Below are 16520 nucleotides of genomic sequence, written 5' to 3'. Positions count from 1 at the left end.
GAAGGTTTTGTAAAAATAGAGGGGAAGGAGGATTTTCTGGATAAGGGAAGTAATGAGTTAGGAAGTATACAGCTGAGGGTGAGAATCATTTTGTCTCTCTCTTCACATGCTTGCCTCAGCCCATAAAGTAGTGACTTCTATGCTGATGGGTGTATTGAAGAGAATGTTTCAATTCTTCTTGACTTCTCTCACACAATATTCTCTGTGGGAATAGAAATTATGTACCCAAGCGGTAGAATGGTTAGACTGTGACATCCTTGGGTCCATGCTTCTCTACAGGACTGTACTGATGGATTATAGTTCACTGACATTTTCCTCTTTACCCATCTTTGCTTGCCAAGGTGTGAGGAAGGCCAGGTTCCCCTAAGTGTCTCACTAAGGATCTCATCTGAAGATCTAGTTTCTTTGTGTGTGTCCCAAAATCTGGATGTCAAGTAAAGAAGTAGAAAGTGCATTTTGGCTTCAGGCCTGAGCTACACTCTCCAAGGCAGCTTTAGTAAAAATGAAGCTGGTATTTTGACCTCTCTTACATTCCCATATCCATTTATCAATTGGTTCAAAATTCAGAAGACTGGGATATGAACAATTATCAGTTGTAGCCCATAGTATAAGGCAATAATGAACACAGCATACTCAAGGTGGGTGGAAGTGAAGGGGACAATGAAGAGAAAAGACTGGCCAGCCAGAGGGCTTGTGGCAGAAAAAAGTAAGTCATGGGCTGGGATAAGAGGGAAGAGGTAGACTGCAGAAAGCCTTGGTTGCCAAAATATGGGTGGGAATGTTCACAGTGTAGCTGCTATAAGAGAGGTATAAAATTAATTCCAACCCAAGCTAAATGCTAAATGCTATTAGAAAGATGCTTTCAAAGAATGGGAGAGGCTAATTCTACTTAAGAAGTGTGTGAGAAGATGCAGGAGGAGTAGGGTAAAATAATCCTGGAAAGTTTTACAGAGGCAGTGCATTCCAAAAGCTGAGGATGGTCCTGTGTGTCAGCAGCATTCCCCCCATCTCCAACCCAGCAGCTGCTTGGGAGGAAGCAAGAGGTGAGACTGAAAAAGGCAAAAGAGAGTGCTAAGGAATTTGCATTAGGTGCTAGTGGCCGGTGGAGGCCCCTGGAGTTTGTTTCATTGTACAAATTCATACATTGAAGCACAGTAGATTTATGAGCCATGAGAATGTGTCCCCCAGGGCCAGGAACAAACACAACATTTGAAACCTAACATGACCTTACCTGGCAAGAGTTCTTTAGAGAGCAAGAGATGCTGCTTTGATACGGGTTCCACACGCTGTGAGAATTTCTTCACTAACTGAGGCTTTCCTCAGAAATGCCTGCTCATTAGTCTCTCAGTGGGTGCCTGCCGCTAGTGCCAGGAGAAGCTCAGGAATGAACGCACTACCTGTGGGGAGGCCATAGACAAGATGCACTTTTATCTACATAGGATGGTGGCAGGGATTGGGGGAATGGAGACCGCTTCCCAGCTTCACCACTCAGCCACAATTGGCTTCCCTTTTTTCTTGTGTTTTCCTAGTTGTTTTCATCTCATAGCTTAATTAGTGGGAAACATTGCTGAGAATCCTTGAGCAATAACAAAAGCCTCTTTCTCTGGAATGTTGGACCAGGAATTTATTTTAAAAACCTTCAAATTTGGTGATGATCTTAAAGCATCTTTTAAGGGAGAATGGAGGGTAAAATAAGACCCCTGAGCTCTGCTGACATGTCACTTTTCCATTGACCACCTTCTTTAGCAGGGCACTCCCCAGATTCTGTACGTCACTCCTCCCTCTGGTACTCATTCTCTTCTCATAGACTCTATAATTTACCTGTGTGTTTCACTATTTTTCTCTCACCTGAATATAAATTACTTGAGGGCAGGGATTTTCCTATTTTGTTCACAAGTGTATCCTCAGTGCCTAGAACACTGTCTGGTGCATAGGGAAAAAATCAATATTTGTTATATTTGTTTCATTTTGTATGGAAGCGCAGATAGGGAGTGCAGCAGATACTGTTCACATCCCCTCATGTGCTCACCCCCTACCCCTTCCAAGCGCACCAGCCTGATTTTCAACTGCCAGCAGTTGTATCTCTTCGCCTAAGGGATTTCTTTGGCCATCAGAGCCTCTTTCTGCTCTGCAGCACATGACACTCCAGAAGGGCAGAGAATTAGCACGCTGCCGGGAGCCCACAACTAATGGCTGATTGATGGAGTTGATGGATTAAAACCGAGCTTGCTCCCCCCTAGTTGGAGTAACTTTGAGGTGCATGTTCTACACTAACTCCCAGAGTTCCTCAGTGCACTTAATTAAGTTCTGGTTGCCCACAGTGCCACTTGCTTAAAACACAGATCTTGTATTAGGTGCTTTCCCTTCCTTGGTTCACTTCCCATCCTCCGTTCCCTATTAGTGTTTCCTGGGATCACCTTCCAAATAAACCATTTGCACTCAAAGTCTTGATTCAAGGGCTATTCCTAGGGGAACCCAAACTAAAGAAGTGTTCAGTAAATCTTCAAGTTAATTAATGATTATATTCTTATACTGCCTTTTGTTCCCATTGGAGTAGGCAACAAACTAATTAGTTGGCTGTGGATGAATTTTGTCTGAAAGTGTGCTTTGCTGGGTGGCAATATTTTAATATCTTCAAATATGTGGCATGTAGGCGACACCCACCTGCTTGCTGTTGGCATTCACACTGAAACTTTTGGTTCTGGAAAGCATGTACGGAGAGACAGCACATGGAATTGAATAGTACCATTTAAAAGGCTGTGATGTTACATTCATACACTGGAATATTATTCAGCAATGAAAAGAAGTGTAGTACAAAGTACAAACACACGCTACAACTTAGATAAACCTGAAAACATGATGCTAAGAGAACAGCCAGTTACAGATCACATATTGTTTGATTTCATTTATATGAATTGTTAAGAAGAAGGAAATCTATATGGACAGAAAGTAGGTTATTTGTTGCCTAGGGCTTGAGGAGGGATGAGGGGAACTAGAAGTTGTCAACTAAGTGGAGTGGGATTTCTTTTTGGGGTAATAAAAACGTTCTAAAGATTGTGGCAATGGATGGACAACTCTATGATGTGTTAAAATCCATTAATCACACACTTTAAATGGATAAATTATGTGGCATGTGGATTATACCTGAATAAAACTGTTTGAAAAAAAAGGCTTTGATGTATGGCAAATTTGGATTTGTATCTAGAGTCCTTACTATGCAATGCTGCCACATATGAGCCAAATTAGTTGTACAGGTAAATGCTAAATGTGGAGGTGAGGGGGAGGATGAATTTCCTGTGTCTGGTTTCTCAGGAATAGATGAATCCCTTATGTCTGGTTTTTCAACAAAGTGTGAATAGGGTTCAAATAAGAAGAGAGAAGTAAGAGTGAGGGGTATTTTACTTTGGGGAGCAGAGAGTAAAGTACAGCAATGAATAATAATAATAGTAAAAATTTCCCCTTGTGGTGCACCCGCTATGCACCAGGTCCTGTACTTGGCATTTTGGCTTCATTATTTTTTATTCTACAATTCTTCATGGCAGTTATTATCATCTCTATTTTGCAAAAGAAGAAGCCAAGGCTGAGAAGCATTAAATGATTCACCCATGATCACCCAGCTAATGAGTCCAGAGATAGAATCCAAAATCCAGGTCTGTCTTTATCCAAAGATTGTACATTTCCCATTAATAATTATATAGTAATCATAGTAAATATTTGAATAGGGCTTGCTGTGTGCTAGGCACTGTTCTAACCTCTGTGCATATGTTAGCTCATTGAAATTGCACTGAGAGAATGCTGAGCAAAAAATTGAAGTGCGTTAGGCTAGATTGATAAAGGGAGATTTAACACAGATTTTTTTTAAGTTCTCTAAGTTTCCTAAAATTGGAAAATCAGGTAACACAATTATCTGTGTGTAAATTAGAATTTTCCTTAGCAGAATATTGCTAGTTATTTTCCTCTTGAAAGATAGCTGGTATGGCTAGGGAGAATTTAAATATTAGGCTGCCTGTAAATTATTGAAGTTAGTCAAGAAGCCATTTTGCAATATTTTTGAACTTTATTTTATAGCCAAAGGCCAATACAAATGTTTATAACAAAAGCCATATAATGTTTAGTTTTCAGATAATAAGTACTCTTTGGCTCAAAATATGTTATGCATCAAAGATAATTTTGATCAGCAATGCTCAGTCTGAAAATGTTTTGATTTCTTAAATGTAGCCCCCTAAGTAAGGTAGATTAAGCAGTTGAGATCCCCTCGTCCTGCATTTCTCTTACTGGGTCTTTGAATAAACTAAGCCAAGGAGAGTTGAGTCTCCCTAGTTCTTAACAGACTTGTGGGAAAGGGAACAGGGAAGATCTAGCTTTGCTCTAATGAACAAAATGTTGGCAGTTCTGTACACCCTGAAAGGTCTGAGTCCTTGTTATAAACTGATAGTGAGTTTTGTAGCCTTTCAGTTAAGCTTATGCTTTGAGTCTTAAAATCCTAACCTCTGGCTCTCCATGGGATGAGAAAGAGAGAGGCTTATGCATGAATATTACACTGATAGCTATAAGCCACATCCATCCCCAAGAGGAACAATGCCAACACCCAAGGGAATCTTCAACCTTGAAACCAGGGCTCTGGGATTTGGTGCCATTTCTTTTTTTCTATCTGGTCTCCACATCCAATATATAGTCCTCTCTCTCCTCCTTTTAAGTACCTGATATCAAAGAAAACTGTTGGCATGGCTAAGGAGAACTGAAGCATTATGCTGTCTGTAAATTACTAAAGGTAGCCAATAAGCTATTTTGCAAAGTTTTGAACTTCATCTTATATCCAAAGGGCAATCATTAAAGTTTTATGAATCTGGAACTTCCATGATATGTTCTAGAAATGTGACTCTCTTTTGTGGTAATAAATTGAAAGGGATACTGGAGAATAAATGTAGGAATACTCCTGTTGAAGTATTATTTCAATGTTCCTAGCTTGAGGGAGTATGTTACAGAGCCTGGATGCTGGTAGTGAAAATGGAAAACAAGGACAGGCTATAAGAGAGAATGTGAAGGAAGAACTAGTCAACGGACTTATTGGGGAGAGCCTGATGGGAGAAGGGTATCGAAGATGGCTTTGAAGTTTAGAGGCTAGGAAACTTCCATTTCCCCCCTCCCCAAATAACTCAGAAGAGCAACAGCTTAACAGGTTAACTTAGCATATTGACGTTTCCTACGGGGTGAAGAAATTGACAAGTAAACTTAATTCTGAATTAAAGTAAACAAGCGTTGGAGGCATATGCAGTGTCCTGGTCTGCAACCACAAGAGACCTGTGCAGTGAGTCTTCTATTCAGGGCATCCTTACCAAATGCTTTGAATGGTTACTACATTCAGAGACTGATAGATCCATCTCACGAGCTAAGTTCCTTGGTGTCCAAATCATAATCCATTTGACTGCACTTTCTGAAAGTGGTGTTGAAAAACGGGCTCATCGTGAAATTTCTAGAAGCACATGTTCCCTTTCACTTCTTACAAAGGGGAGGAGGAATTAGTTACCTTTACCAGTTTTCTAACTCTCTGGGGACATAGGGGAAAAGAGAAGAAGCAGTTACTTTTATTTGTCTCTGCTAAAAACTAGATGGTTTTAAATTTGTCTAGTTGCATTTGACTGCTCACTGTCCTAGACTCTTTTTAGAAACAATGTGCTATCTCTTCATTTTTTCTCTCCTTTAGGATTTACCACAAGCCCTAAGCTCCATTACTTCTTCCTATTCTTCTAAGAAACTAATTATTTTCTCCTTTTCTTTCTTAGTTATCTACTATAATAGAAGAAAGAGTATTAATTTCAACATAATTTCCCTGAATGGTTGATGTCCTTGCATTTTCTTACTTTTAAAAAACCACTTTCCCCCATTTTAGTGTAATTTTGTGATATTTGCAATTTTATGATGTTGAATTAGATACTATGTCATGTAAATTGCAAATCTTGCAGAAAGGAGGAAATGAGGTCTCACTTAGGAATTTACAATTAGATAAAAAGGAAAGCCTCTAGAAGAAAAGACTGGGAAAAATATGTACATGGAAAGAATCCGTTTCAGGAGTGAGGGCACAGAAGAAGTAACTCTTTTAGATGGGGAAGGAAAATTAATTTAACTTAAACGTTTTATGCCACCCAAAAGATTGGATCTTCAAGTTGCCTGGTACAAAGGATGAGCTTAGGTATGAGCACCTATCGACTTCTATGATGTAAGTTAAGGAGCACAAAAATGTTAAAGGGGGCTACTTTCCTCTCCTATACTGACTCTGGCATTGTGCCAGGTATCTCCACCCTGTTCATACCTGATGATACTGCAACTGAGTTGGCTACTATGGTAACTCAGATTCTTCGAAGTCAGGATACTAAGAATTCAGGTTATATGGCCATGGGTATGGTTGTCTGAAGTACAGAAGTTACTAGAATTGAAGCGTCAAGAAATGTATAGGGTAGGCTTTTGGATGGGTTATCCACAAGGATGCTGGGGCCACCCAAACAGATGACATTATTTGGGAAAGACTGAGCCAAATGTGAAAGTCTTTAACATATAGGAAGTTATACTCAAAAAAATCAGTTGTTAACAGTGAGGATGAGGAAGAGATGGTTTTATGAGAAGAGGGATATGATGACATGAATTGTAAAATGAGGGAACAGAGAGTTAGCGTTTTCCAGATGTCTTTTTAGGGACTGGCTCATGTGATTGTAAGGGCTGGCAAGTCTGAAATCTGTAGGGCAGGCTGGCAGGCTGGAAACTCAGGCAGGAGTTGATGCTTCAGACTCGAGGCAGAATTTCTTCCCCAGGAAACTTGTTTTTGTTCTTAAGGCCTTCAACTGATTGGATAATGCCCACCTACATTATCAAGGGTAATCTCCTTAAAGTCAGTTGATTGTAGATGTTAACATCTACAAAATACCTTCACAGCAACACCTAGATTAGTATTTGATTAAATAAGTGGGTACACTAACCTAGCAAAGTTGACACATAAAACTAACCATCACAATGAGGATGGAAAAACAAGATTAGAAATAAGAAAAAAACTGACTATTTCTAAGCATTTTTTAATTCTATTAGCAACTTTATTTAAACATCTCTTTTACTCTGTTATGTATTTCCCATCCATTAAAATCTAATTAGCCCTTTTCCCATTAATTCTTCCAAGAGGTATTTATTCCTTGAATTCAAGGATGGTTCAAAATTAAAAAATCAATCAATATAATAGCCCACATTAACAGAATAAAGGATAAAAATCACATTATATCTCAACAGATGCAGTAAAAGCACTTGACAAATATAACATCCTTTTATGAAAAAAACTCCCAATAAACTAAGAATAGAAGAAAATTACCTCAACATAATAAAGCCAAATATGAAAAGACCACAGCTCATAACATACTCAATGGTGGAAAACTGAAAAGGTTTTCCTCTAAGTTCAGGAACAAGGCAAGGATGTTCATTCTTACCATGTCTATTCAAATACTACTGAAAGTCCCAGCCAGAGCCAGTATGTAAGTAAAAGAAAAAAAAGAGTGTCAAAATTGGGAGGTGGGGGAGAAGTAAAATTATCTCTGTTCATAGACAATGTGATCTTATGTGTAGAAAGCATTGAAAACATCAGCAGAACATTGAGAAGTAATAAATTAATTCAGTTATGTTACAATTTACAAAATCAATGTGCAAAAGTTAATTGCATTTTATAGACTGACAACAAATTATCCGGAAAGAAAATTTAAACAATAAATTTATTTAAAATACCAAAAACAAAAAAAGGGTGGGGGGAGAGGGTGGCTCAAGATGACAGGCAGCATAGAAAGATTCAGAATTCACCTCCTCCCATGGACATAACAAATTTACAGCTACATATGGAAAATTTTCTCTGAAAAAAGACCTAAAAACTAGATGAACAGCACCTCCACAGCAAAGGATAAAAGGGCCGCATCGAGACTGGTAGGAGAATGGTCTTGGTAAAAACACCACCACAGGCTCAACAGACTACAATTAGGAGGGACCTAAAAAATACTTACCTTTCCCACGGGAAGTGAGCGTTTTGTGCCCCATAACAGGCACCCCAACCCTTAGGTCTGGCACAAGAGAGACAAGCCCCCAAATTGTCTGTCTCTGCAAACCAATTACATCCAGGAGAACCATAGAACATTTTTAAGGGCTCATACACAAACTCATTTGTCCCAGGACCACGTAGTGCAAAAGTAGCAGTTTGAAAACTGCTTAGACCATAAGTGAAAGAGACCTACTTAATAATCTTAGAGCATCTGCTGGAGAGGCAGGAACCTGCTGGAAATCTCTCCAGGGATGGAGATACTAGTGGGCGCCATTTTACCATCTCATTCTACCTAGTCAGTCCTGGCAGTGGCAGGCACCATTTTGGCATTCTCCACTTAAACTGCAAGTGGTGGTGGGCATGCCTCGCCCACCCCTGCACTGCAGCTAGACCCCAGCTGGCTAGGTGAACTCCACAGCTGCGCCTTAGTCAGTTACACAAGCAATGTTTGTCCCTGTGCCACAGCTGTCCCAGAGAGGAACTACAAAAAGAGCCAGAAAACAATGAACAAAATGGCAATAAGTGCATAACTATCAATATTTAAATACAAATGGACTAAATTCTCCAATCAAAGACATAGAGTGGCTGAATGGATAAAAAACATGACTCATCTATGTGCTCTGTACAAAAGACTCACTTGACAAGTAAGGACACTCACAGAGTGAAAGTGAAAGGATAGAGAAAGATATTCAATGCAAATGTGAAATGAAAAGAAAGCTGGTGTAGCTATACTCAAATCAGACAAAATAGACTTTAAAACTAAGACTAATAAAAAACAAAGATGAGCATTTCATAATGATAAAGGGACCAATCCAGCAAGAAGATCTAACACACAAGTTCGGACAATTAAGTTCGTGAACTCATCTTAGAAAAAGTGCTATATACCTCATTGCTGAATATCACTGCAGTCACCTTGAAAGTACTTTCCTTGGGAAGCTATGTACCGACACCAACACCTCATCCACCCAACACAATTTTGGAACTCTTTTTCTGGAATGGACATCAGAGCTGTCATCGTATTACCCTTGATGTCTTAAATGTCATCAAAATGTCTTCCTTTCAATATTTCCCTTATCTTCAGGTAAAGAAAGAAGTCATTGGGGTCCAGATCAGGTGAGTAGGGAAGGTGTTCCAATACAGTTATTTGTTTACTGGCTAAAAACTCCCTCACAGACAGTGCCATGTGAGCTGGTGCATTGTCGTGATGCAAGAGTCGTGTATTGTTGGCGAAAAGTTCAGGTCATCTAACTTTTTCACGCAGCCTTTTCAGCACTTCCAAATAGTAAACTTGGTTAACTGTTTGTCCAGTTGGTACAAATTCCTAATGAATAATCCCTCTGGTATAAAAAAAAAAGGTTAGCAACATCATTGCAACAAGTTCGCAAACTTAATTGTCAGACCTTGTATATAATACATATGCATCTAGCATAAGAGCACCAAAATATATAAAGCAAATATTACAGACCTAAAGGGAGAAATTGACAGCATACAATAATAGTAAGGGACTTTAACACCCACTTACATCAATGTATAAATCATCCAGACAGACAGAAAATCAAAAAGGAAACATTGGCCTTAAATGACACATTAGATCAGATGAACTTAATAGTTATATACAGAACATTCCACTCAAAAGCAGTAGCATACACCTGGTATATTTTCCAGGATAAATCACGTCTTAGGTCACAAAACAAGTCTCAATAAATTTAAGAAGATTGAAATCATATCAAGCATCTTTTCCAACCACAATGGTATGAAACTAGAAATGAATTACAAGAAGAAAACTAGAAAAAAAAACAAAAAATGTGAAGATTAAACAACATGCCACTTAACAATCAATAGCTCATCAAAGAATCAAAGGAGAAATAAATACTGTAAACAGAAATATGACATACCAAAATTTATGGCGTCCAGCAAAGCCAGTTCAAGAGGGAAGTTCATAGCAATACAGACCTACTTCAACAAACAAGAAAAACATCAAATAAACAATCTAATGTTATACCTAAAAGAACTAGAAAAAGAACAAATGAAGCCAAAAGTAAGCAGAAGGAAGGAAATGATAAAGATCAGAGCAGAAAATAAAGGAAATACAGGCTGAAAAGACAAAAGAAAAGATCAATGGAACTAAGAGCTGGTTCTTTGAAAGGTAAAAAAAATTGACAAAACTTTAGGTAGACTCACCAAGAAAAGAAGGGCTCAAACAAAATCAGAAACGAAAGAGAAGTTACAACTGATGCCACAGAAATACAGGGATCATAAGTGACTCCTATGAAAAATTGTATGCCACTAAATTGGACAACCTAGAAGAAATGGATAAATTCATAGAAACGTACAATCTTGCAAGACTGAATTATGAAGAAAAAGAAAACCTGAATAGACTGATTACCAGCAAGGAATTTGAATCAGTACTCAAAAAACTCCCAACAAAAAAAGTCCAGGACCAGACAGCTTCACTAGTGAATTCTTCCAAACATTCAAAGAAGATTTAATACCTATCCTTCTCAAATTCTTCCAAGAATTTGAAGAGGAGGGAATGCTTTCAAACTCATTTATGAGGCCAGCATTACCCTGATACCAAAACCAGATAAAGACACTGCAAAAAAATAAAATTACAGACCAATACCCCTGATAAAAATAGATGCAAACATCTCAGCAAAAATATTAGGCAACCGAATTCAGCAATACATTAAAAGGATCATATACCATGATCAAGTTGGGTTTAATCCAGGGATGTGGGGATGATTCAACATCTGCAAATTTATTAACATGATACACCACATTAACAAAATGAAAGATAAAAATTATATAATCATTTCAATACATGCAGAAATGGGATAGCTGGATTATATAGTATTTCCATTTCTGGGTATTCAAAAAAATTGAAAACAGAATCTTGAAGATATTTGGACTCCTATGTTCATTGCAGCATTATTCACAATAGCCATAGTGTAGAAACAATCTAAATGACCACCAATGGATGGATGGATAAATAAAATGTGGTGTATACATACAAAGAAACATCATTTAGGCTTTAAAAAGAATGAAATTCTATCATATGCAACAACATGGATAAACCTTGAGGACATTATGTGAAGTGCAATAAGCCAGTCACAGAAGGAAAAATACTGCACCATTCCACTTATATGAGGTACCTAAGATAGTTCAGGTATGAAAGGCTGGCTCAATATCTGAAAATCAGTCAATGTAATTCACCATATCAATAGGTTAATGAACAAAATCATTATGCCAATTGAGACAGAAAAAGCATTTGATGAAATCCAACACCCATACATGGAAAAAAAAACCCTCAGCAAATTAGGAATAGAGGTACACTACCTCAAATTAATAATGAGAATCTACAAAATATCTACAATTAACTTTATACTTTTTGGTGAGCAAATGAATGCTTTCCCCCTACGTTCAGGAACATGGCAAAGATGTTTACTCTCACCATTCTTATTCAACATAATACTGGACGTTTTGGCCGCTGCAATTAGGAAAGAAAACAAAATAAAATGCATACAAATTAAGCATAAAGAAATACAACTGTCTCTATTTGCAGATGACATGATTGTCTATGTAGGACATCCCAAGGAATCTATAAAAGCACTGCTAGAACTAATAAGTGAGTTCAGCAATGTTGCAGGATACAAGAATCAAGCACATTTCTACAGATTAAGAACAAATTTGTGGAACCAAAATTAAAAACAAAACACCATTTATAATTGTTCAATGAAAATAAAATACTTAGGTATAAACTGAATAAAAAAACATGTAAAGTATTTGTATTCTGAACAATTACAAAATTCTTGTGAAAGAAATCAAAGGACCTAAATAAATGGAGAAATATCCTGTGTTGATTTATTGAAAGACTTGACACAGTAACGGTGTCAATTCTCCTTAAATTGATATGCTGATTTTAATGCAATTTCTAGCAAAATCCCAGCAAGGAGTTTTGTAGAAATAGTCAAGCTTATTTTAAAATTTAAATGGAAAGCCCAAGCCTTAGAATAGCAAAAACAATCTTGAAAAGGAAGACTAAAGTGGAAACAATCACTCTACCCTATTTGTTTACTGTATAGCTACAGTAATCAAGATAGTGTGATATTGGTGGAGGGATAGACACATAGGTCAGTGGAGGAGAAGAGAGACCACAGAAATAGACCCCCCACATATGCCCTACTGATTTTTGACAAAGTTTCAAAAGAAATTCAAAGGAGAAAGGATAGCCTTTTCAACAAATGGTGCTAGAGCACTTAGATATCCATAGGGGGAAAAAAAGAAGAAGAATCTTGACCCATACTTCACACCTTACACAAAAATTAACTCCAAATGGATCTCAGACTTATGTGTAAAATGTAAAACTATGTATCCTTTAGAATAAACATAGGAGAAAATCTTTGGGATCTAAGGCTAGGGAAAGGTGTCTTAGAATTGACACCTAAAATATGACCTGTAAAAGGAAAAATTGACAAATTGAGCTTTATCAAAATAAAAAATTGTGAAAAACCATGTGAAGAGGATAAAAAGATAAGCTAAAAAGTGGGATAAAATATTTGCAAATCACACATCTGAAAAAAGATTAATATCCAGAATATATAAAGAACTGTCAAAACACAAAAGATGATCCAATTAGAAAACGAGCAAAAGACATGAACAGAAATTTGACCCAAGAAGATATACAGATGGCGAATAAACACACAAAAGACGTTCAACTTCATTATCCATTAGAGAAATTAAAACCACAATAAGATATCACTACATCATGTCAGAATGGCTAAAATAAAAAATAGTGACAACACCAAATGGTGGCAGGTATGGGAAAAAACTGAATCAGTTATACATGGCTGGTAGAATGTAAAATGGTACAGCCAATCTGGAAAACAGATTTATGGAACAACCAATCAGTTCCATGAGAAAAACTAAACATACATGTAGCATGCAACTCAAAAATTGTGCTCTTTAGCATTTATCAGAGAAAAAGAAGTGTATTTTTACACAAAAACCTGGACACAAATGTTGATAATAGCTTCATTTGTAATAGCCGCAAACTGGAAACAACCTCAATGTACTTTAACAAGTGAATGGTTAAAACAACAGTGGTGCATTCATGCCATGGACTACTATTCAGCAATAAAAGGTATGAACTATTCATACATGTGACATCTTGGATAGATCTCCAGACAATTCTGATGAGTGAAAAAAGCCAATCTCAAAAGGTTATATGTATACTATATCATTTCATTTATGTAACATTCTTGAAATGACAAAGGAATAGAGAACAGATTAATGATTGCCAGCTGTTAGAAACTACTGTGTTTCCCCAAAAACAAGACCGGGTCTTATATTAATTTTTGCTCCAGAAGATGCATTAGGGTTTATGTTCAGGGAATGTCATCCTGAAAAATCATGCTAGTGCTTGTTTTCTGGTTAGGTCTTATTTTCGGGGAAACACAGTAGGGCAGAGGATGCGAGGGGGAGGGAAGTGGGTATAGTTATAAAAGGGTAACATGAGGTATCCTCATGGTGATTGAACTATTCTGTATCTTGACTGTGGTGGTGGACCCATGAATCTACACATGATAAAATTGCACAGAGCTAAATGCATACATATGTATTTGGATATATAGATATACTCATAAATGAGTGCATGTAAAACTAACAAAACCTAAATAGATTTTATCAATATCAATATCCGATTGTGATATGGTACTATAGTTATGCAAGATGTTACCATTGGGGGAAACTGAAGAATATATAGAATCTTTCTATATTATTTTTTATAACTTTATTTGAATAAAATATTTAAAATTTAAGAAAAGATTAGGTAAAATTAAATGACGTTAGGATAAAGATGGGACAATTCAGAGATTGAATATATCAGATATTTAAAAAGATAAGAGATTTTATGATCAAGTGTATGCTCTTACTTGAAAACTTAGATAAAATGCACAATTCCCTGAAAAAAAAATTAAAACTGACTAAACAGAAAACTTGAATAAACAAAATCAATAAAGAATCTGAGTTAGTAGCTAAAGATTTACTCCCACACAAGCACAAAACATTAGGCCTGAATTACTTTATGGATGAATTCTACCAAACATTCAAGGAACATAGAATTGCAATCTTCTGTAGAGTCTCTGGACAATAGAAAATGAAGAAACACTCAATTATTTTATTGAGGCTAATATAATTTTCATATAAAAAATATGGGCATTTTAAGAAAGGAAAATTGAGAGCCAACCTCACTGATTAATACAAATGCAAACATCCTAAATAAAATATTATCAATAGTATTTCAATACTTATACAAAATAATATCAATAATATTGTATTTAGGATGTTTGCATTTTAATGTCTTAAAATATGCAACACAATCAGGTTAGGTTTAACTCAGGGATAAAAGTGTAACTAGTAAATTGAATAAGTAGGACTCATAGGGTTTAATCAGAAAACAACTTTGATTCCCCTGTTGCTAATTTAAATCCATTCTGGGATTAGATGTTTTCTCTCACATCAAAACTAACACAGCTCCATGACTCTTGTGTATTTTGGTCATGTTTTGTCACAGAAGAATCTCAGTTTAATTAAAGTATCAATAATAGTTAAACTTTTACTATTCCTTTAAAGTTATACGTTCTTCAGTCTTTCATCGTAGGCCTACTGTGGGCTGGGTAGCTGAAGTGAGAAAGAGGATGTGGCCAGTATCTTGTCACTTTCTCCACAGAGTGCTTCTAACCCTTCTCTGCTACATTGTTTATGCGCGTTTATGACCTCTCTAGACTTGCACCAGAAGAGGGGATAGGTGAGAAGAGAAAGATGTTCTATCTTGATTGATACTTCCGTGAACCAGCATCAACATTGCCTGAGCCTAGCTGATATTTCGAGCCAATTTATTTTTTTATGGTGTACTGTTATGGACTTTTTTGAGACCTTCCTGTCCTTCATATTCTCAAACAGAGTCCACAACAAATGTACTGTGTCTCCTGAGATCTGGGTGACAACATATTCAACCTTCAAGTGGTTCTACTGAAGCTCCTTTCCCTAAGCTTAAGGTGGATGTAAGTCCTGCTCCCAAGCCCTTCCGCTGGGAGGAATTTAGATGCACAAAACGCCTACAGCTTTCTTCCAATTGCTCTCCTCATTTCCAGTCCTTTTCTTGACCTCTCCAGCTTCTTTCAGATGTGGGGATTGGTGGTTAGCTACAGGGTCACAAAACCAGTTTCAACTATCTTCTTTACAAGACCATCCTGGTGGTCTCACACCTCACATTGGAATGCGTTGTTTATTGTCTTGGGGCTTCAGCCAAACTGAGACTGAAATAGTTCCGTTTTAAAATCTTGTTTTACAAGGTTGGCTTAACATTAGGAAAATCCATTAATGTAATTCAACACCATGAACAAAGGAAAAAATGTGTTATATTCTCAATAGAAGCAGAAGAATCATTTGATAGAATTCAATATTCCTTTATGACTTAGAAATCTCTTATAAACAAGCAATACAAAAGAATTTCTTAAACTGATTAAGAGTATCTATCAAAAACTTCCACAGTAAATATCATACTTAATGGTTTAATGCTAGCAGCCATATTTTAAAAATAAGGATCAAGACACGGATACTGTTATCTTTACTTCATTTCAGTATTTCACTGGAGTCTATCCAGCATGGTAAGATAAGAATATTTTTTATGCAGTAAAACTTATTAGAATAAAAAAGTAAGGACTAAAAAATGCCACTATGTATAAACTATGTAATTGTCTATACAGAAGATCCAAGAAAACCTATAGAAAATTATTAGAATTGATAAGAAAGTTCAGCAAATTTACTAAAGATAGGATCAATGTATTAAAATCTGTTGTATTTCTATCCACCAGTAACAAAGTTAGAAAATGTAATTTTTAAAAAAGTGCCAGTTTCAACAGCAATTAAAAAAGATACCCAGGAATAGATCTAACAAAAGATGTACATGACATTTATGGAGAAAATTATAAACTGTTATTGTAAGACATTAAGGAAAATCTTAGGAAATGGTGAGAAATACCATGTTTGTGAAGAAGACTCAATGATCATAAATATGGTAATTGTCCTAAAATCAACCTAAGAATTCAACACAATCCCAATCAAAAGACACTCATGGGAATAATAATCCCAAATTTTATTTTAGAGTGGGGAAAATGTGAAAAGGGACATATAAGAACTCCCATTGCTTTAAAATATTTTGTTTCTTAATCTAGGTAGTGGATCCACAGGTATTCATTATATTCTTTTTTGTATTTCGGAAATATTAAGTTTAGGAAAAGAGTGCTGAGTACACAACTTTGGCATTGTACTGGTGCCTACAAGCCAGTCTCATAAAGTAACAGTTAATTTGGTATGGATTCATAGCTACGTGCATTTGCACACTGGATTCTGTATCCATAACTCCTGTATAACTCGAAGCACATATTTTATGCTCTTA

This window comes from Rhinolophus sinicus, chromosome 18 (assembly GCF_057876585.1).
Source record: "Rhinolophus sinicus isolate RSI-liver-muscle chromosome 18, RSI-T2T, whole genome shotgun sequence".
NCBI classification, from domain to species: domain Eukaryota; kingdom Metazoa; phylum Chordata; class Mammalia; order Chiroptera; family Rhinolophidae; genus Rhinolophus; species Rhinolophus sinicus.
The sequence above is the reverse complement of the archived record's forward strand: the minus strand, read 5'-3'. Positions refer to the sequence as shown.